The sequence below is a fragment of the Falco naumanni genome, chromosome 16 (assembly GCF_017639655.2).
Source record: "Falco naumanni isolate bFalNau1 chromosome 16, bFalNau1.pat, whole genome shotgun sequence".
In the NCBI taxonomy this organism is placed as follows: Eukaryota; Metazoa; Chordata; class Aves; order Falconiformes; family Falconidae; genus Falco; species Falco naumanni.
The window spans coordinates 8,089,952-8,110,430 of record NC_054069.1 but is presented as its reverse complement, the minus strand read 5'-3'; the positions used below and the strand labels follow the sequence as shown (position 1 = coordinate 8,110,430).

Genomic DNA, 20,479 nt, shown 5'->3' with positions numbered 1-20,479 from the left:
ATTTAATCATTCTTTAAAAGCAGTGCAGTTTTATTATCTCTGGGGAGTGAGCAGCATTAGCTGAAGCATAAAGCAAACTATATCAAGTGTAGAAAAAACTCACCATGATGTCCTGTTTGACAAACTGACCTGCAGGTCACAACCTGAGTTTATTGATCTGTGGGGCCTTGTCTGGGTGTCAGGCATGTTTTCTGGACTTTGGTTTCAGCTGCATTCCTGACTTCTGAAAGAGTAGGGGGTGTGGATTTCTACTAGGAGTAACCACTGGGAAGGAAGTAATGTTCATTAAGTGTGCAGGCAGTGCAGGACTAAGCATGCTCAGTGAAAAAGCATTTCTCCTTTGCCTGTCAAGCCCTATGTTTGAACTCATTCCAGAACGCTGGATTTACTTTTCACAAAGAAACAGTACCTGGCTGGACTGCATTTTTCCTTCCCTCCTTAGTCACTGGAAGATTGGAAACAATATTCTTTTGAGGATCAATGCACTCTCAGTAATGCAATGTGCCTGCATGCAAGTGTGAATCTTGCAGTGGAGAAGGAAGACAAACTTTGCTACCTGTGATACGAAGACTTCTTAGGTCAGTAAGAGGGGTGCAGAGAAACTAACTTTTTGAGCAGCTTTTCACTTTTAACTAATGCTTTTGTTTTCTGCTCTCCTGTATCCCTTCCCATCTTTAGCAGAGCTGAACTTTCAGAAAAGTTTAGCGGCTTTCTGATTGTTCAGCCTCTCTGATAAGGTAAACTTGTTTCAAGTGAAAACTTTACGAGATTTGTGGGAGCTGAGCTTAGTTTATGAAAACCCAAGTTGCTGGTAACATAGAGGTTTGTTTTCTTTACTTTTACTTTTCTTTCTGCTTTTTAGTGGCTCCTATAAATGCAGCCCTTTGCTTCCAGTGTGTGTGTTTTAAAAGACTGTTCCCCCTTCTCTCCCCGCCCTCTCCCTTAGAGCTGAAAATGAGACTCGTTCTTGTGAATAATAAGCTCTGTATATTATCAAGCACATCTTGTGGCTTGTTCATGTGATCATTTCCAGCCTGAGCATAGATGTTTTGCCTTTTAATACGTTCGCAGTTCTTTCTGGAAAATGAGTCGCAAAACTGTTAATAGAGGGGTGAGAGAAAGCAATTTTACTTGATAACAACATCTTTTAATGTAATAGGCTATTGCGCTTTTAAAATTAAGTGCTCTCTACTTTTTGGTTTTAAAGGCATATTTAGAACCCTGTCTCTTGAGGTTTTGAAATATTCCCAACCTTAGAAAGGGGAAGGAGAATAATTTGTTTTGAGACTTTCTGCTGCCTAATGCAGATTTTTTTCTGAACATAGGCCAAATGGTCAAGAAATAAAATGACCACTGACTAAGAAGTGAAATGGGCTCAAATAATTAGGAACTATAGTTAATGATTGTTTGAAGTAGGTCAGAAACATTTTGCAGTTTCTAGTGTTGAATTTTGTCTTCTAATGTTCTTCAGGATGGTTATATTGCTTATAAAAAGTTATCATTTAATTTTCTAAGTGTGATGACTATATTCAGCCTTTAATATTTGAATTATATGAATTTTATAAACTTGAGATAATTGAAGAAATACCTGTACATGCAGATGTAAAGTCCTTGTGTTTAAAATATATATATTTATTATTTGGTTACTTTAAACTAGAAGCAGATTTCCCATGCAAAGGATTTATTAAGAAAAAGAGTAGCAGTTTAGTCATGATGCCATACTCCTAGATACAGGATTAGAAGTGCATAATATCTTTGCAGACTACAGTAGGTTATGCTGCTGCTCACCCCCCTCAGCTGAAAACTTTACAGGAAAAAAGTCAGCATCTTCCCTTTGCAAACGGTGTGAGTAGAGCAAAAGTAGAAGCGACTGGGTTACAGTAGGTCTCTTGGTTGATTCCCACCGGGATTACCTGCCGCGTGTGTATGGAGGGACGGGGAACAGCTAGGCCGAGCAGAAAGAATCTGCAAATGACCAAATGTGAAGCTCCCTGATCTTTCCTTACATTTACCCCCAGAGATCCACGGAAGTTTTTGATGAGAGAAGGCTGGGAAAATTTCTTTGCATTTTTCCTCTTCTTTGATTCAGCAGACTGCAGGGGATTATGGAGGCAGTCAGTGTTGTGCTGCAGATGGACACAGAATCGGTGTGGCCACAGCTTCCTCTCTCCCCTCTTTGCATGCGATACCTCCATTTCCTTTGCTGTGAAATGGGGAGGGTGACTGGGAGGGTCTTTTGTAAGGTACTTTGCATATTTATAGAAGAAAAACGCCTTGTACTTTCGGAGGAGTGATAAGCCCAACCTGCAAAACTGCACATCCTGATTTGAGTTTTGAATGCAAACTTTTGGACCTCAGGTCCACAGATTTAGATTAGATCCTTTTAGTGACAGTGGAAAGGCAAAATGTTCTTGTCCAGACACAATCAACATGGCCTCTCCCATGCCATTTTTCATTTTCAGGTATCCAAATCCAGCAGTTTTGTATGAATCCACCTCACGTGCAAAATATAATTAGGCACAGGAAATGTTTTTGGATTATTTCATTTCCCCTCCCAGGGCTGAGATTTTGCAATCTTTAGGTTTACAAAAATTATAAGTGGAAAACAATTCTTAGGCCACGGAGCTCAGATCTTAACCACTCTACCTGTGATGTACAGTCCATTAAATGAGAATTAGCCAGATTTTGGCCAATAAAGCATTTAGCCTCTTGCCCATCTTTATTTTCATCCTTCATCTTCCCAGGTATTCCCAAGGCAAGTCTACTATTGTTCATTGGTTGAATTTAAATCCTCGGTTGTTTTGAAAACAAGGGAGGGGAATTCATAGTTCCTGGAAAGGCCCAGGTCTTTCTAAGGCTTCATTTACCTCCAGAGTGGAGCAAGCTGTTGCAAATGTGTGTAGCATGGTTTTCAGTCTGTCTTTCATTTGCATGTTGAATCCTGGCTTTTTGAACAATTTAAATGGGGGAAAACTTAGCAATGCACATCTCCTCTCTGAGTTCCATGTATGATCTTGCTCTTTGAAATGGAGGCATATCTTCTGAAACCAGCCCTAATCAACAGGCAGAGGTGAAATTTGAATGGAGAAAGCAGGAGGTGCAGGAATGGGATATGTCACATTGCCTTGAGCAGTAATTACCTTTGCTGTGAGTCTGTTCCTGTCCTGGGATGTGCAGAGCAGAAGCACAATGATCTTTGGTTTCTGGAGCAGTTAATTGTGGCAGTTTCCTTGTTTCAGTGCTTACATAGAGACATCCTGCTAAGGCCTTTTTTGAAGATGGTGATTGCTCAGAGCATTCTGAGTATCAGGATGTCAAGGCCCACCTGAAACACACTGCCTAAGTCACTCAGGAAAGCAAGCCAGCTGGTATCTGGCACTGCTGTAGAAAACCAGACCCCAAATGGGTGTATCTCTAATGGGTCATTCTTGACCTACAGATGCTAAATGTGATCTGTTCAGATAATGTACTCTTGTGGTTATTGGAATGTTCTCCAAAACTGGGCAGGACTTTCCCTATAGCTAAGCACAGTGAAGTATAAAGCGAATAGGGGATGATTTATTTTAGAGAAAGCTGTACTAGATGACATTGCATGTCTTTTGAGGAGGCACAGAGTTTGCACTACGTGTCAGAATGCGCAACTGTACTTTTTCATGCCTAACACACAAATGCAAGGCAAAAGCTGATAATGGTCCCTCAGGCAGTATTTTAGAGTATTGCAGGCAGTAATGTGGATTATTGCCCTGTGCTTTTGTCCTTGAAGAACCAAAGAACAGCAGGGCAAGTCCATTGTAGGCTGTTCTGTCTGATGTTTATTTTGAGGCAGATCTTGGTCATTCGACCTTGAATGTGCCTTTCTTTCCCCACATTCTCTGTCCCCAAGAGTAGCATGTGAAAGTAGCTGCAGGGAATGAGCCGTGTAGGAGCAGGAAGCCTATGGTCTGACTAAAGGCATCTTTATAAGTTCATGGTAAAACTGATTCCCTCACCTATAATTTTTAGTGGAGGCTGCGCATCTACAATTAACACCTTTTCATCAGTGGTGTTTTCACAACTCCACCACTCTAAAGGGGCCACATGTGAACCTGTCCCCTCAGTTACCTCTTGCTGAGGTCTGTTCCTGAGCTCATCACAGCCACACATAGAGCATCAGTGCCCAGGACTACTGTAGGGCCAGCTGAAGAACCAGGGATCTGCTCTGATGAGGAGCTTAACTAGTACCTCCTCCTCTCCACTGACCAAAGTGAAGCAATTTCTTTGTGTGTACTGGTGGGTTCAAGAAGCCATAAAAGATGCAAAGGCCTTCAGAGCAGAAGCAGCAAAACATGGATGACTTCTGAGGACACTTTTCCTCAAGGTATTGATTTTACTGTTCCTAGAAGGCAGAGAGATGCTGGGATGCTGCAGGTATGGCCACATCGTTGCTATGTGTCTGCATAGGGCAGTGACTGTAAGCAAAAGACAATCCTTTAGTGCAGCACTGGTGTTAATGGTGAATTCCTCCTTTTATTTTTACAGGTAGCAGTGGAAATGAAAACAATTTTATTTACAGTATTGTTCACAGAAACCACAAATGTAAGTACAAATATAGTTCAAAACTGCACTATACTTCACCATAGGTAGAAGTGTGGGTCTAACAATCAAAGAACAATACACATGTTAATGTTGTGGGGGCATAAAAGAAAAAAGATCAAATAAGGAGGCTAGGGGAAAGTTACATATTTGACATTCTCTTGCTGGCTTTGCACAAAATCAGGGTTCATTTGAATTTAGATCCTGCTGCATTTGGGCCACCTTTGTCTCTGGAGAAGTCTGAGAGGGACAGAAGAGGAGAAACTCTTTTAGCTTTGTCTATTGAAAAACCTCCAGGGTAGCAATTTCAAAAAATCCTGTGGGACTGAGGAGTCTAAATCCTATTTTTAGAAGTATTGTGGAAGCTTAAATCAGGCTCTAAAGCTTTTAGGAACCTGAAAACGCAGGTAGGAACCCCATGGGATCTGTGAAGTGTCTGAGCTGGTTATGTGCCTCACCCTGAGAGTTAATACTTAAGTCACCATAGAGGTGTTAGTAAAAACCACCAGACTTCTGCATGAATCTTCATATATCCCATATCCTTATAAATCTTATATCACCTCATTTCAGAGGAAGTGTGATTCATAAATACTGAAGCCTGAGTTTAAGGTTCTCAGTAGATGTAAATGATTTTGAATATATTATCCATTGCTTTAAAATCACAAGTGGAAATACTGAGTGCAACCCATAGTATTAGTGTCTGTTGGTGCCTCCTGGACTCGTTTGTGTGTTCACCAAAGTTCACGGGATTTTTTTTTTGTTTGAGGCTTCAGTTTCTGCTATTTGAGAGGCTAGAGAGTGCTACAAAATTTAAGCTGAAGTTCAGTGCAGATTCCTGTCTCTGTCCAGTCTGTGGGAGTTTCAACCTGGGTGCAAATTCAATATCTGGATGTCCTTCCTGAGCAGAGATGCAAACAAACAGAATTTTCTGCATCGATATGCAAATTCTCCCAAGAAATGGGTGCCTTTCTGAATTGCCTCTGTTGCTGTTCGGCTTCAGGTGCTTGAAAAAATGAGCTTTGTGTTTACAGGGCAGCAGGGACAAGGGTTTCTCCAAAGTGCCTTTGTTTGAGTATATGTAAAGCTATCAATGCGTCATTCTTTCTGCTTCAGCTGTTAGAGACTCCGATCTTCTCTATTGATTTTACCCAGAATGCTTACTGCCCTTGAAGGTGTGACCTGTACCTCAGGCTAATTTATTTCTGTCATGGCTGCAGCATATTTTAGAGGGCAGCAGGGATAGGAGAGAGAACAATGAATTCAACATGGAATATAAATCCCAAGTCTGTAGCCTTCAGACATTCCAGTCGTACTCCGCTCCATTCTCCCATTTGCCATTCTGCATGGTCTTGGATTAAAAGTAAAGAAAAAAAAGGCATTTGTATAACTAATCAGGTGAGCCATTCTAGGGTAATCCCTTTGGTCACGCATACTGGCATGTATATTAAAATGTTGCTAGGCTTCTAAGCCATTTACAGTGACATCCTAGTTTATAAGCCTGAATGAAAAGTCTCACCTTGATGGCCTAGAAGTGTCTTGGATCTGAATGCTGTTGCTTTAATCTATTGAAAATTGCTTTGTGGAATGTGGACAGGCAAAGACTTTGGTTTTGTGCTGAAACTCATTTTGGACCATAGTGGTGGGGATTGTTACGGATTTTTAAATTTTATTTTATTTTACATTGTATTACATATTCTTTTCTTTTCAGTTTTTATAAACAACAATAATGTGTGAAGCTTAAATGATGTGTAAGCACTGACGCTTAAACTCTGCAAGTACTGAGCTTAAGCACCTGGCCCTTTTCATTATTCTATTGAAACAAGTGGGTTTTGCTGTCATGACCTGCTGGTGTAGCTGAAGTCTTTCCCTCCTGCCTCATGCAGTTCATCAAAAGCATAGGATTGCTCTAGGGCAAACATGTTGCTTCCAAGTTTCCCCCTGGAAGGGCCGAGCATTGTGTGCTGCAGTGGGTTGTGGTGAACTTTGTTGGAAAACTTGGTTGGACTGGTAGCATTTTCCTGGGCTGCATGCAAGCACTGGGATAGTGTTCTATGGACCCCCTCCTCTCAGCTTACTTGGGTTTTTGATCAGTAGCCACTCAGTCCTCTGAAACTGGAGGCACACAGTAGTGAACACTGAATCTCCAAGATGATGATGATACCGAATGATTTCCTGGACTGACTGGTTGGACTCTGCAATTCAGACTGAAGTTTGCTGTTCAGTTTGGAGTTCATGGAGTTCTCCAGCAGAGGAGAGGCAGCTCTTTAAGGAGTTCTGTCAAAACACGAGCTGCACATAAAGCAAAGTTACTGCCTTCCCTGGAAATTTAGGGCTCATGCTTCAGAACAGTTGACCCAGGAGTACCTGGCCCAGGGTTACTGCTCTGGGTCAGGGCATGAGGCCAGCTGGGAAGGTCAATCTTCAGAGGAATGCAGAGTGCTGTGGAGTTGAAGTATATGAGATTTCCAGGTGATTTGCTGGGAGCCGCTGCCACAGAAAGCACTAAATTATCCTGGGATTACTGAATTTAGTGAAACTTCAACTGCTCTGGCCTGAATTCAAAATTTATAGTTAAATCTTGTTATTTGCCATGTGATTTGAGTTCCAAGTGGCTCCATGTTGCACAGCCATAAACATTTGGTTTTCTTCCCCGCAACGTTTTCTGCAGTGAATCAGTTGGAAACATTTCTGTAGCACCTACTGCTGTAGAGAGGAAAAGTGGAACAGGAGGTATCAGTTCAGAGGAGAAATGTGAATAAAAAGAAGGTGTATGGTTTCTGCAAGGGGAAAAGGGATGCGCTGGCATGGGAAATGAAATGGTCCATTGGTATAAAGTGTTATCTTTTTGTACCTCCACTTCCTGTGTTATGGCAAACATATATATGACTCTGACGGCATATTGGGTATTACTCATAAAACAAAGGAGCCAGAGCTGGGCAGTCAAGCATGTAGTCTCCTTGTATCTTGGCATCCTTGCATTTATAGGTCTCACTGTTTTTCCTTGGCTCCTAATAGCAATAAAATAAAACAAGACCCAGTCTTTTCATAGTATTGCCACTCTCCCAAAACAGAGGGAGGAAGAAAAGAAAGGCAGATCCAGCACAGAAAAGACCCTGTGCTCATGTAAATGATTTCTTGGGTCTCGAAGGAAAACCTGAAAGAGAGGAGGAGAAATGCAAATGCTTAACTGAAACATGGTAGCAGCCACCCTTGCGATTTAGCACAACACCTTGGGGTTTGGTTTATCTCTCACTAGTAAGAGATTCAGAGACTAATTCTCGCTAGAACCCACCTCTTTTTTTTTGGTAGCAGATGACTGGAGAAGAGTTGCCCAAAATGTGATTTCCCCAGTTTTTTCCACGAGGGCTGCATTTTTAACTGAATAGTAAAATATTGAGTAGTTTACAGCTTGGAGGGAAACCTTAAGATTTCAACATTTCTTCCACTCTTGTGTCGCCACCATCAAAATGCTTTTGTGCTTCAGGTACAAATCAATGTGCACATCTTGGTTACTTGTGTGTGCCTGTCCCTCCATGAAACTCATGTTTTGGCAGAGGTCTTCAGTTCTTACTGCAGAGGGTGTCGTGGGACAGGATGAAGGTTTCTGCTGTGGACAAGTCTGGCTTCATTTGAGGCTCAATTTTATCTTAGCATCATTATTTTCACCCTGCCATGTCGGATGGCACCAGCTGGGCAGATTTGGAAATTTAAAAACTACAATTTGATAATTAGAATGCCTAATACCCTCAAATTAGTTTTAATCCCTCATTGTGTTAAGTGCTGTACGTACTGAGTAAGAGTCCGTGACCCTAAAGACATGGCAGGCAGGAGGTGGCAAAAGTGAAATGGTGTTACTGACAGTTTGCAGTTGAAGGATTGCCCAGGGTGCTGTTCTACATTGTTTTGTTGCCAATGAAGGAATGAAAGGAAAATCAGATCTTAGGTGGGAAGATGACTGGAATTTTGGTTTGCTATGAGCCTGTGATGGGCCACCATCATTTTGGAGTCTAGCACCAGGCAGCGCTGCAGCTCTGCTTGCAGCTCTGTGTTTTGTGCAGGAATGTGCTTGCTGTCTTCTGAGTCACTGGCAGTGGCAGTGCCTTCCTGAGGAGCTGCCCTGCAGTAGGAATTCTCCTCCTTTGGTTTTAGAAACCCCTCAGAGCCATCAGAACTGAAAACGTCTGAATCCACTTTCTGTTCACTTCATGTCTGCGTCCTTGTCTTCTAGAAGTCCTGTGATTTTTCATCCTTTACTGTCTAGCCTAGAAAGGTACTTGTGTGCCCAGTTTGTCCCCAGAGATAGCCTGATGTCAATGATGGGAGAAATGAGTCACAGGGCTAATGGCAGAAACAGAGAGTACTAGTATGTCAAAGAAATACTGCAGATAAGATGTATAAGCTGTAGTGGGAGACTTTAGGAGTGAAAAGCATTCCAGTCATGCAACTAGGTGGTTATTTTTTAGTATCTTATAAACCAAAAACATCAATCAAATTTTCCAGTGTGGAAATGAAGGAAAAATACATAAAGCTGGGTCTGAGAAAGATGCTTTGCAAAATAATTTTATATATGAGAAGGCCTCTCATATGCTTCCCAGATGTACAATCCCATATGTCTGTTCTGTTAAGCTGATTATGGAATAGATGCATTTATAGTTCAGAGCACAGGGAGCATTGATTTCTTTCTAGAGTGGTGTGAATATTGCTGTGTTCAAGATAATTAAAGATTAGAACTGAAAAACACATGCATAGATTCACCCTGGTGTTCTGGGGTGAGACACTGTAGATGAAACTTTTGGGTGTAAGTAGTGCATATGTGAGAACGTGCTGCTTGTGGTGCTAGGTGGCTTGAGGTTTTCCTTTGTATCCGATGCTGCAGGTATGTGTGTGAGTAACTTGACTCACAAGAGTAGTCCAAAGAAGCTCCTTACTGCTTACGTGCAGGAGATGTATGCATCTGAATCCCAAGACATCCTGGCCTAAGTGTAGTATGTCTTGTGCATTCAGTATAATTGCTCCAGAGAGCAATTCACTGTTCAAACCGACAAGACAAAGGGAGTATTATTATGCATTTAGATGTAAAGAAATGTGGGCTTATCTACACTGGAATAGTCAGAAGTTAATTCGTATTAAACTAATGATGCATACATAAAATGCATTAGTTTAACGGCACTGAACCCCTTTGTGGTCACTCTTGTTCCTGGTGAAAGTGATTTCTTTTACTTTTAAACTTGATTCGCTTCCAAAGTAAAGTTAGAGAAACCTATAAAGCCACTTTGATTGTGAAGTAGAAAGTCTATGTAGTGATTTAAATGGTGCTCCATTAACTTACCTCAAAAAATAATATGGTTTAATTTTTTTGTGTGCTCTGGTGCAGATGTTCTATGCCTTGTCCAAAGTCCACTTTTTATTTTATCAATCACTTATTGTAGTAGTTGGATTTTTTCCCTTTAAGACTGAGCTCCAGGATAATGTGGTAATTTCAGCTTTCATAAAATAAAAAGGCTCGATTTGTTGCAGAGAACATCTTTGAGAATATTAATCCCAAAGTTGTCAATATCTGAATTCAAGTAATTTTAGACTAATTTTAAAGCTGTACTTGCTTTTGAAAGTTCAGGTTTGTAAATGCTGAAGATTATTCAGTACTCTGGAGGGAGTGATGGATATTGAATTTTAGTCAGTATCATAACTGGAAATCTAATCTCTGTAAAATCGAGCTCATGGTGTAGCACTGAATTATTCCGTACATAGAGGAAAAACACCTTGGCTGAGCGATATCCATGGTTACGATGAAATCCAGTTAGGTGTGAGTTTGAACCTGTCCAAGTCCAGCTGAAACTCCCAAATGTGAGCAGGCACAGGGAACCAAGTCCAGAGTGTTGGAAAGCTCAGGCTAAAAGTAAAAAAAATAGAGCACTTTATGTGGCTTAACGTGTAAACAAACTCTGTTCCATGCACTGTACAGGCTTTGGGCCACAGGAAGCAGGTAAGCTGTAGCCCCTTCCCATTAACACATACCTTGAGCATCAAAGACAGCATGGACCCCTAGCACCAGGCCTAACGGGCAGCAGTGCAGACTGAAGGCACACAGGGCATGGCAATCAGTGTTCCTTGGCTGCAATTAGGTCACAGAAATGTGTAACTCTGTGTATTTGATGTCTAAAGTTTTGCTATTACTAATGTATTTAGAAACAGATGTATTTGAGAGACCTGCAATTGGTGGAGGTATAGTAATTTTATACAGATTGGGACCAAGAAAAACAGAAGTCTGTTGGGTTTTGTTTCCATTGGTGTTGCTAGCTTCCTCTGTAAGCTTGAGGAGCAAGTAATTTAAGAGCACCGTGCGTCTCAGTTTCTTCACCTGTCACTGGGGGGAATTACTTCACAGGGGGACTGGAAGTATCATTATAATGATACCTGCAATATGCTTTCATATGCTAGGTAGAAGAGAGGGAGCGTTAACATGTAGAATAGAAAAAGAAAAAAGTAGGTTAGCTTGTCTGTGCTTGTCATGCTTCTACTGTGTCAGCAAACTGAGGGAGATGAAAGAAAGGAGAGAAAGAGAGATCAAAAGAATACATTAAATTAAAAAGTAAACAGAAAGTTAAAGTGGCAAGTAAGGAGTTGCACAGGTCCTATTCAGTGCTCAGCTGCATTAACCTCACTTTTTCATCATATGCTAAGATGTCTGTCATCAACAGCAAGCCACCAAAAATCACAAGGCAATCCCGGTGTCTACCATGTGGTCTTGAGCTCCCGTCAGCTCTGGTCTCTGGTGAGCTGGCCAAGCTGAGGTTGTGAACATGTGAACATGCATGTGAACAACGGCCTTTTGAGGAAAGTGAGGGATTTTTCCCTGGTGATGGAGAAAGCAAGGACCTGGCACAGCTCAGATGCTTGGAGAGCTTCCCTTCACTTTAAGTACGACTATCCAGTTTTGCTATTTGTGGCACGTCAGGATGTGATGTGCAGCTGCTCCACATTGCAGGGGTGTTAGCAGCAAGAAGGTAAGGACTGTTACACTGGGTTCTTGCCTTGTGCCTTGTCGCTGGCAGCAGTGAGCAACACGTGCTTCAGGGAAGACTGTAGAAGTGGGGTTTGTGTGTCCTCCCCACGCTTAGCGATCCCTACTTTAGGGACTCCCCAAAGCACAGGCTGCGTCTGGGTGTGGTGTGCCAGGACAATGTTGGACTTCATATATTCTTACTTCTATTACAGACATGAGAGAGTTAATTTACCTTTCTGTGCTTACAGATACTTCTCTGAAAGCTACTAGAGTTACACAAAGCAGCAGTATTGGGAAACAGCTTTCAGACTCTGCATTTTTTTCCCCTCCCTCTTTGTTGCAGAGTGAGCAGAAAGTCTCTGTGCGGGATAGCTATTTCCTCTGAGCTTTGTCAACACATTCACACTAGGTTGGGCTTCTGCACAAATGTTTCCCTCAGTTTCAAAGTCCATGTGCAAAGGCAAGAGCTCTATAATGTGGTACTGTTGTGTGACATGTTGTGGTAGCTCAAAAAGCAGTGCTGTCTTCTGTTGGAGGACAGATCAGGCAGATGGATTTGCTGCCTCCCCATTTGTGTGTCTACAGTATGGTTTCATTTTTGGAAGTGGGGAATGTGTGTTGCAGTCCTTCAGAGTTACTGCTGTTTGACATCTTTCCACAAACAGGCCACTGAAGTGCTCTCTCAGCTGTTTGGACACAAGGAAGAGACATGATCTTTCCTTTTTTGTCCTTTCCTTACCTTTTCTGTTTCGAAGGTGCACTCTTTTGGGCAGGTAAGATGACCAGACATAGTTTTATAACTGTGGTTATACTCTAGTTCAATTTGTTCTGTCTGATCATGAAATAAGCCAAGGAATCTTCATATGAAGAACTATAATATGACAAATTTTCCATATAAAATAGGCTGAAAAGAACAAAAAGCATGTAGGGGAAAATCCTTGACAGTCAATATATGAAGGGTTAGTTGCACCTTTACAGAATTATAGGTCAAACAGGAGGCTGCTGAAAGTAATCATACCAGCTGTAATCTTCTTCAACTGTATCCAGTCAGAAAAGATGAAAAATTGTTTTTCTGCCTTTTAAGAATGGAAATATAATTTTCCATATCCACTTTGACCTGTTTTACTGTAACAGATTCTGGGTCCACTCAGCTAAGTCATCATAAGCACAGTTTGATGGAAAACAAATTGCACTGTACAGCTTATCCTAAAACTCTGTCTTTTGTACCTTCAGCAGCTAGGTAGTTTTTGAAGAAAAAGTGCTCAATTTGCATCCCAAGCCTCCTCCAACTGCCTTATCTGTGGCAAAGCTGGACTACTTGGAACCATGGGCTTTATGGTATAATCTTATTTTTACACATGGTCAGGCTGTTTTACTGTGTGTCATCTGAAATGCACCCTTCCGTTTTGAAAGCCACAAGTAACCATGAGCTTCCACTAAAGTGCTGGAGAATAGTAAGTTTTCAAATGGACTGATGAGTAAATAAGAGTGGCAGGAGTGTAGTAGACACCTCTTGGAAAACAAATGGGAAGATGGCATCTGTCAGAGACCTTAAACCTAAGTGCCTCGTGCCCAGCTAACTGAACTGAAAAATACCCATCCTGAGGTGACACAACCCAAATGCAGGAAAGTCAGCCACTTTAAATGTGGAGGGCAGGACTTGAAGCACACGCGTCTCAAAGACATTAGGAACAGAGCATGGAAAGTGCTCTTTGCTTTGTGATCTGCAAAATCTTGCAGTGTGGGGGAAAGAAGAAGGGCAGCAGAAAAATCTAGCTGCCTTACAGCAGTTTGTGTGTCACTGGCAAAGAAAAGGGGTATGGAAAGGTAGGCAACCCTCTGTATTTGTGTTTTAATGCACATTGAGCTACTTGTATGTGTAATAGCAAGAACGTCTTAGACATATTTTAGCAGATTTGTGTAGCGATCATACTGAGGATCTGGATAAGGTCTTTGGAGAGCTATAGTGATGAAGTAATGGGATCTCCTTCAACTTTCAAACCTTGCAATCTGCAAAAGGAGCTTCTTTCACCCAGGAGAACTTTCTAGAAGACATGGAGTTTCAGAGTCATCCAACTGGCTGAGGATTTTGCATACTGTTTCTCTACATTAGTCACAGGACCTGATCAAGTTGACCATCATCACAAGCACCAGTGTAATAGAGAGATTAGCTTGTATAAATGTTCTCTTTCTGAGAGAACTTTTCATCTTCTTGCCCAGTATGACGGTCTTTCGACTTCTTGAGCCATAGCAGGGTAAATCTTAGACAGCTATTTGTCAGAAGTTATGGAGACTGTGTTTGTGTTAAAATATTTCACCGAGAGCTGTTAGCAAGTATTAGAGACAGCTTTAATCAAAAAGAAAATTATGTCCCACTGTTGTGCACTAGAAGCACTAGAAGACAAATGTCTGTCCAAGTAGCTTGATACTTTTTGATAGAAAAGTGACTTGCAGAGAGTTTTAATTGCTGTGTTTAATTGCTTCACAGTGAGGCTAAAGAAAGTAAACCTGTAAGATTCTGTTGTATTAGCAGATTAGAGTAACCCAGAACAAACTTAGGGTTTCTCATCATGGTAAGCAACATTCAGTGTCACCATCTCAAGGCTTTCTAGCTGCTCTAAACATGAGGAAGGGGCAAAGCATGGAACTGGAAAAAGGTGAGGTGTGAGGCTTCTTACTCTTGCTGCCCCGATTTTTCTGTCCATTCTGCATAGTAGACTTTCAATTCTTATGCTCCTGTAGGTTGTTTCTTGTGTACTAACAGAATAATAACAGCTCCCTTTCAATATAGTGTGGGTATACTAACGGCATTACTTGGGAATAATGAAGAACCAGTACAGCTGTGCTCTTCTTGTTCAGAGGCTGGCTTGCTTGCTGCTAGCTGAGTTGCTGTTCCTGGCTGTACTACTGTACAGACACGTGCAATGTTGTATAACAGAGCTCGTGTTAGTCCCCTTTACTTTCGTCCTAGTCATCATAAAGAGCGGTTTTAGAAAGGGAACTTGAGAAGTAAGGTTGTCCTGAGGAAAGGGCTCCAGGGAGATAAAGGTGACATATCACTTGATACAAAACAGATGATTAATGGTGAGGTTTGTAACTCCTACTTTGAAATATTAGCATTTAATGCAAATGTGAGCTATATCAGAGAAGATAATAATTTGGCTTTTAATTCAGAACCTCATATGGCAAGTCAGTAGTATCTACTGCATAAAAGAAAATCGTAGTTATTGAGACACCCTCCTAGCCTCTTTGTTTTATTAATGCATTCATTATAGCGTACTTAGTTGGTTGATTGTTAGTGATGCCATGAAATAGAGGCTATCTCTGGTGTTTACAGACTTCTGCTTGTTCCCTGATTATGCTGTATATCTGTTTACCCTTCATGCCATCTTGTGAGGATGTCAGACCATCATCAGTTGAACAGCCTGGTTCTTGTTCCTCTTGAAAGACTTTTTTCTCTTTTATGCTTTTGTGCAAACCAAATAGCAGCCACTTTCCATTTTACTAGTGGTACCTAACAGTAAGGAAGGCTGGCCACTAGCCAAGTCATTTAAGTCTCTAGAATAATAGTTTGCTCTCTAATGAATAGTCTGGCTTTAAATCTCTCCATTCAATTGTGGTGGCACTCATGAAGTTGACAGGTACTTATAAGACACTGAGGAAAGGTCATTTGTTGGGTGTTAGTTTCATTGATTTGTCCAGAGAACCTTCTAGTCATTGCTCTGCATTGTTTGAAGGCAAAAAAAAAGGGGGGAGGGGAGGGGGCAGAAAATTCATTAAAATTTTCTCATATTTGCTTCAGAAGTCACAAATAATCCATTCTAGGTAAGCAGTTTCCTTCTTTTCTGCCACCGAGCCTGGATCTATCCAGTATTGCACACATTGGTGACCCGTTATTTTTATTGGTAGTGCAGCAGCTGAATCTGGGGCTCTGTCAGATCAGTTTTGCCAACATATCCAGGAGTCACTTTCTGGCTATAAGAGCTTGTAATGCCAGTAGCCCTGAGAGGAAAAAGAAAACAAGACAGGATGGACTGCTTTTCTGTTGTACAGATGGAGAAAGATTTGATGTTTTGCCCAGACTCACACAGGGAGACTGTGGCAGAGCCACTAACAGGACAAAATACCTCAAGGGCTAAGACAGTGTCATAACTGCAGGATTATTCTAATGCCTTCACTTTGGTTCTTTTGTGTGTATCCTAGAGATATACTTTATATAGATGTTGCTTGATAACACTGTCTCCATGGATTTGCTTGTGAGTACATGATTGTATATTTTTATATCTCTGTCAAATATAATGGAATTCAGCTTCACAGTTAGCATGATCTGATTATGAGCAGGGAAACTGAGACACAGAGCAAGGGAAGGACTTGCCCTGTGTATCAGATAGATATGCTAATCTTGGACTGGAATCTGGGTACTCCTCGGGACTGGCTTGCAGTGAGCTTGAGTAGCACCGCTGCTACTAGATTTATTGTTTACTTCATTCTTCTTCCCCTGTACCAATAAATCAAATGCTACCATTTTCTTCCTGAAGCTGGAACTTAGTGAACTTAAAAGCAGTCTGAGTAAGGAGTCCTGTAGTACAAAAAGTGGCTGTGCTAATGCCCTGTTCCATTTACAAAAGAAAACCAAGAGCAGTGGCAAAGTTATATTTACCGTAACTAATTTGGTTTAGACTGCAGCCAAATCCAGAAGTTGCCAGTCATGTATTTCAAGAACTGGATTTTTGATGCCCAGGAGATTAAAGCCTAGAGTGACTTGGACATTTCTTAAACCATGCTGGTAGGGAATGTCTCCTATCTGCTACCAGTGGACTAAGAATGGGCTTAAATCACACAGACTTGGACCCAATTCTGAATTTTTCTTTGGAATTTCTTTTGTACGGGGCAAGGGGAGGAAGGAGATTAAAACAGTGAAAGCACATTTCTGGTGGCTAGCCTGGTTTCTAGCTAGCTAGCTTGTGTCCTTTGGAGAAAAAAGGAGGATGGAAAGGTGTGTGAAGTGTTTGGAGGAGAGAAATAATGATCAGTGTTTGCAGGACCTCCCAGCATGCTCTAAGGGAAGAGCAGGGAAGAGTAACCTGCTTGTGAACATGGAGCTCCAGTTTCTGCTCACAAGTTACTGGAACTGCTCTTCCAAAGCTGAATGAATATGGGCACGCTGTTGGAAACGTGGCTTTGAAACCAGGCCCTTCAGCATTAAAAATGCAAGGCTGAGCAAGAGATCCTTTGACAGAACTGGTCACCATAGCAGAGTCATAGAGCTCTGGGGCTCAGCCTTTGCAAGGGAGGGGATGGTGGCACAGAAGACAGGGAAGTCAAGTTAGGAATAAGGGACAAAGGGTTTTAATGTTGTAGGGTGAAAGCTAAGGCTAAATTAAGAGGGAGCTGGAAGCTAACAGAAAAAAGGGTAGGGTGTGGCGGACCTGCAGGTGAGGCTGGGAAGTTTGAACCTGAAGAACAATGCAGGAGATAGTCAGTGGAGCAAGGAGTGCTGTGGTCAGAGCAGACCATGAAATGAACGGGAGCATTTCCCACTGTAGATAAGAGAAGAGCATGCCCGAGGTGAAGAGTTCTCAGCCCAGGGAAGTTATTAAGTGTCTGAATTCCTGGCAGCTGGCCTGAGGACATTGTTAAGAGAGGAATGAAGTCAAGTGTGGACCCCCATGATGACTCGGCTGAATGATATTTAATATTTAAGCCTTTTAAAGTGGAGAGAGTTGCATAGAAGCACCTCTTAAAGAGGAAGGAGCACAATCCTTATTGATGAACTGTGTGCATTCTCTATTATTTTTGTTCAAAATGATACTAACAAATTAGCTTAGTCTGAAAAGAAGCTTTGGAGAATTGATGCTTTCCAGTTGATTCACAAGTCCTAATTACTCCTTCTCTTGCTCCTTTTTTACCCATTGTAGTTATACTTTTTCTTTGGTTTGGCTGCAGCTAGGGATGGCAGGGTGTGGCTCTCAGGTGGTGCAGTATGAAGCTGATCAAAAGCAAAATAATACTTGGGTTTTTTTTCTGTAGCAGTTTTACTTCCTCAAGGACAAAGCATTCTGTGTTATTCCTGTTTGACAGAGGGAAGTGAAGGACTGGGAAAATAAAGTGACTTAACACCCAGCAAAGTGATGGTGTAGACAAAATTGGAACCAGGCTCTCTTCATGGAGAGAAATTGGTCAGGCTGCAGTGTTTTCTCCAGGGTACAGAAAAGAAAGTCTATTTTAGAAATTGGTCATTTTAGAAATCAAACCATACCAGAAACTAGAGGTTATTTTGTAAGGAAATAAAGGCCTAGTCCAAAGATGACTGAAGTCACGGGAATTCTTTCCATGGAAGCAAATCTTTGTTTAACACTGGTTGATAACAGGCAGGATAACACCCAACAAACTGTTTCCCAGCTCAGTCCTCAGACTCCACCATCAATACCGCTCTTCACTTAAGAGCATGGTCAGGTGTTAGATTTCCATACAGAAAATGGTCAATTGACTTCTATTTGAAGGACGGAAGAAGAAATGGAGGTGATGGTAAAGTGGAGCAGCAGGCAGCACAAAAGCGAAAGAAAGAGGAAGCAGAGTGTATTTACTAATCACCTGCTACAGATTATTCTGCTGCACAATGGCAGCAGAACGCAGTGGGGAGGAAGAGGAGGAGAGGCGGGACAGCTGCAGTGCCGCCAGCATGCCAGGGACAAAAGGCTTTTCTGACTCAATGCCATGCACCAAGGTGGAAGCTCCATTCCCGCGCTGCAGCTCTGTTTCTCAGGGCTTTGGTTTCACCAGACAAGACACTTGGAAGGGTTAGGAAAGGCTGTCCTACAGGCCTGGGAGATCTTTCTCTCCCTAATGACATGCAGGCTGTGCCATGCTATTGCTGGTCAGCGTTTTCCTTGCAGGCTAATGTTACAGTTGTAGCAGAACTCATTCCATATTGGCGTTTGATCCTGGGAGAAAGGGAAAAATCTGGTCAATACGGTTCTCATTAGCCAAAAAAGCTGTAACATGCTGGAGTCATTAGCAGTTTGTTGATTGAGTTAACCGTGCAAGGCAGGCTGCAATTGATCATCTGCATTCTCATTAAATATGCCACAGTCTAGGAGAATTTGTTATGAAACTATTTGGAGGATATGAGGAATCTTGGTTTCAGCCAAGAGCACCGGTTCCAAAATACCTTTTGGCTTAAAGCTCAAACTGTATAATTAATATCAGAGATGGGACTGAGGTGTAACAGAAAAATAATCTTTCACAAGATTGTTGCTATGCAGGGTCTTGTTTCAGCCCAACAAGGGGAGAAAGATCAGGGCTGAAACTTGAATCCAAATCTAGACTTTCTTGGTGCTGCAAGAGGCAAGGGAAGTGGTGAGGGTCTGTGGCTAGAGGATTTCCATTTGGAACTGTCTAGGAGGTATTTGAAGGAAGGAAGCATTGCTGTGCTTCATTTAAAGATAATGAGGGTATAGTAAACCCTAACCAAAAGTCAAATTCACTTCATCTTTGCATTGCTCGTAAGAAAGTCAATAAGTTAAAAGGATATATATATAGAGAGAAGTGGCAATTTCACTTTCAAGAAATGGGTGAACAGGAGTTGCAGAAGAGTGTTACCTTGAAAATATATCATGATGGCTTTATACCTTGTCTATGTCTTTCAGCTTTTGAAATGGTGAAGATCACATCTTGAGGGAATTTGTTAGAGCCTTTGAAGTATTTTTACGTTACGCCCCTATGGCAGAGGATTGTGCAGATCAAGAAAGTACTGAGTAGATTTATTCACAGAAAATGCATTTAAATTACCTAGCTATATGGGCACACATTCTTCATTTATAGCGTGGTGTCTGGTCTCTGAAATCCTCCCAAGAACTGAGGTCATAGAATTTGAAAATGAGCTTCTGTACACCATACTTCTGGCCTTTCAGATGTAATGTAGTCTGTACTGTGTGGTAAATTGGACAGAATTCAGAGAAGAGCAACAAAAGTGATTACGGGAGTAGAGGAACAGACTTACATGGAAAGATTAAAGGCGTTACAAATTAGTGGCTTCGTGGAGCAAAGACTACTGCAAGCCATTGGAATTTTCTGGAGACAGAAGTGCAGCTTCAAAATCCCCAGTCTTGTCTAAACCTGTTCTTGTTTATGTGTTTGTTTTAAAGCAAAATCTTTTTAGAGCTATATCCTGACTTGTAACTTACCACAATTCCAGTGAAAACAATGGAGCTAAGGGATTTGTGCCAAATTACACTGTCTAAAAACGTGGCCCTTGTGCTTTTTTAAAACTGGCAACGCAGGAGTGGAACCAGTAGTTTAGGGAGGCAACTGGTGTTTAAACTCCTGCAAGTTAATTCCTGGTATATTCAGAATACAGAGTGGTTGAATGCAGAAGAGATTTGGCCATCTTCCCTCTGTAGCACCCCTGCCTTTGCTGATGCCGGTTCCGGGGCAAGAGTGCTAATAAGCAGAGCTGGTGCCAGAAGGTTAATAATTTTGTTTAATGCTTCAGCTGAATATTGGCAAAAGGATGGATGGAAAGGACACTTTTATTACCTTTTTCTTCACATGCTCTTGCAGAAATACAGAGAGCTTTTAAGCCAGTGGAGAGAAGTCTGACATAGACCCAGAAAATGGAGGGATGTTGCCCTGAGATGTACTGAGAAGCTGCAGGTACAATCCGCTACTGGATGTATGTGACAAGTCTCCTCCTGTGCAACATTTGCAAAGAGGAGCAGTCTATAAATATTCCAGTTAGTGAGTGTAGCTAGTTGGAGTAGGGTATAGCAGCTGATGTTTTCAGCCTTAAAAAACCCTTAGTTCTGTCCTTGCTGAGTTGATCGAGATGGTAGGCACTCTAGCAGACACAAGGAATGAATTGTTCCTGGTGGTCCATGGGGATTGAATTCCAGTGAGACAGAG

The 20,479-nt window shown here is 41.7% G+C and overlaps 1 long non-coding RNA gene across 1 annotated transcript in view; it reads left to right on the top strand.

The window, feature by feature from the left end:
- The first annotated feature begins 306 nt into the window (after positions 1-306).
- LOC121098307 overlaps positions 307-20,479 on the top strand; it is a 54,947-nt gene continuing 34,774 nt past the window's right edge. The window contains exons 1-3 of the long non-coding RNA XR_005831237.1: positions 307-578; positions 4,519-4,579; positions 16,022-16,026. This is a non-coding gene — a long non-coding RNA (uncharacterized LOC121098307). The remainder of the gene's footprint in view (positions 579-4,518; positions 4,580-16,021; positions 16,027-20,479) is intronic.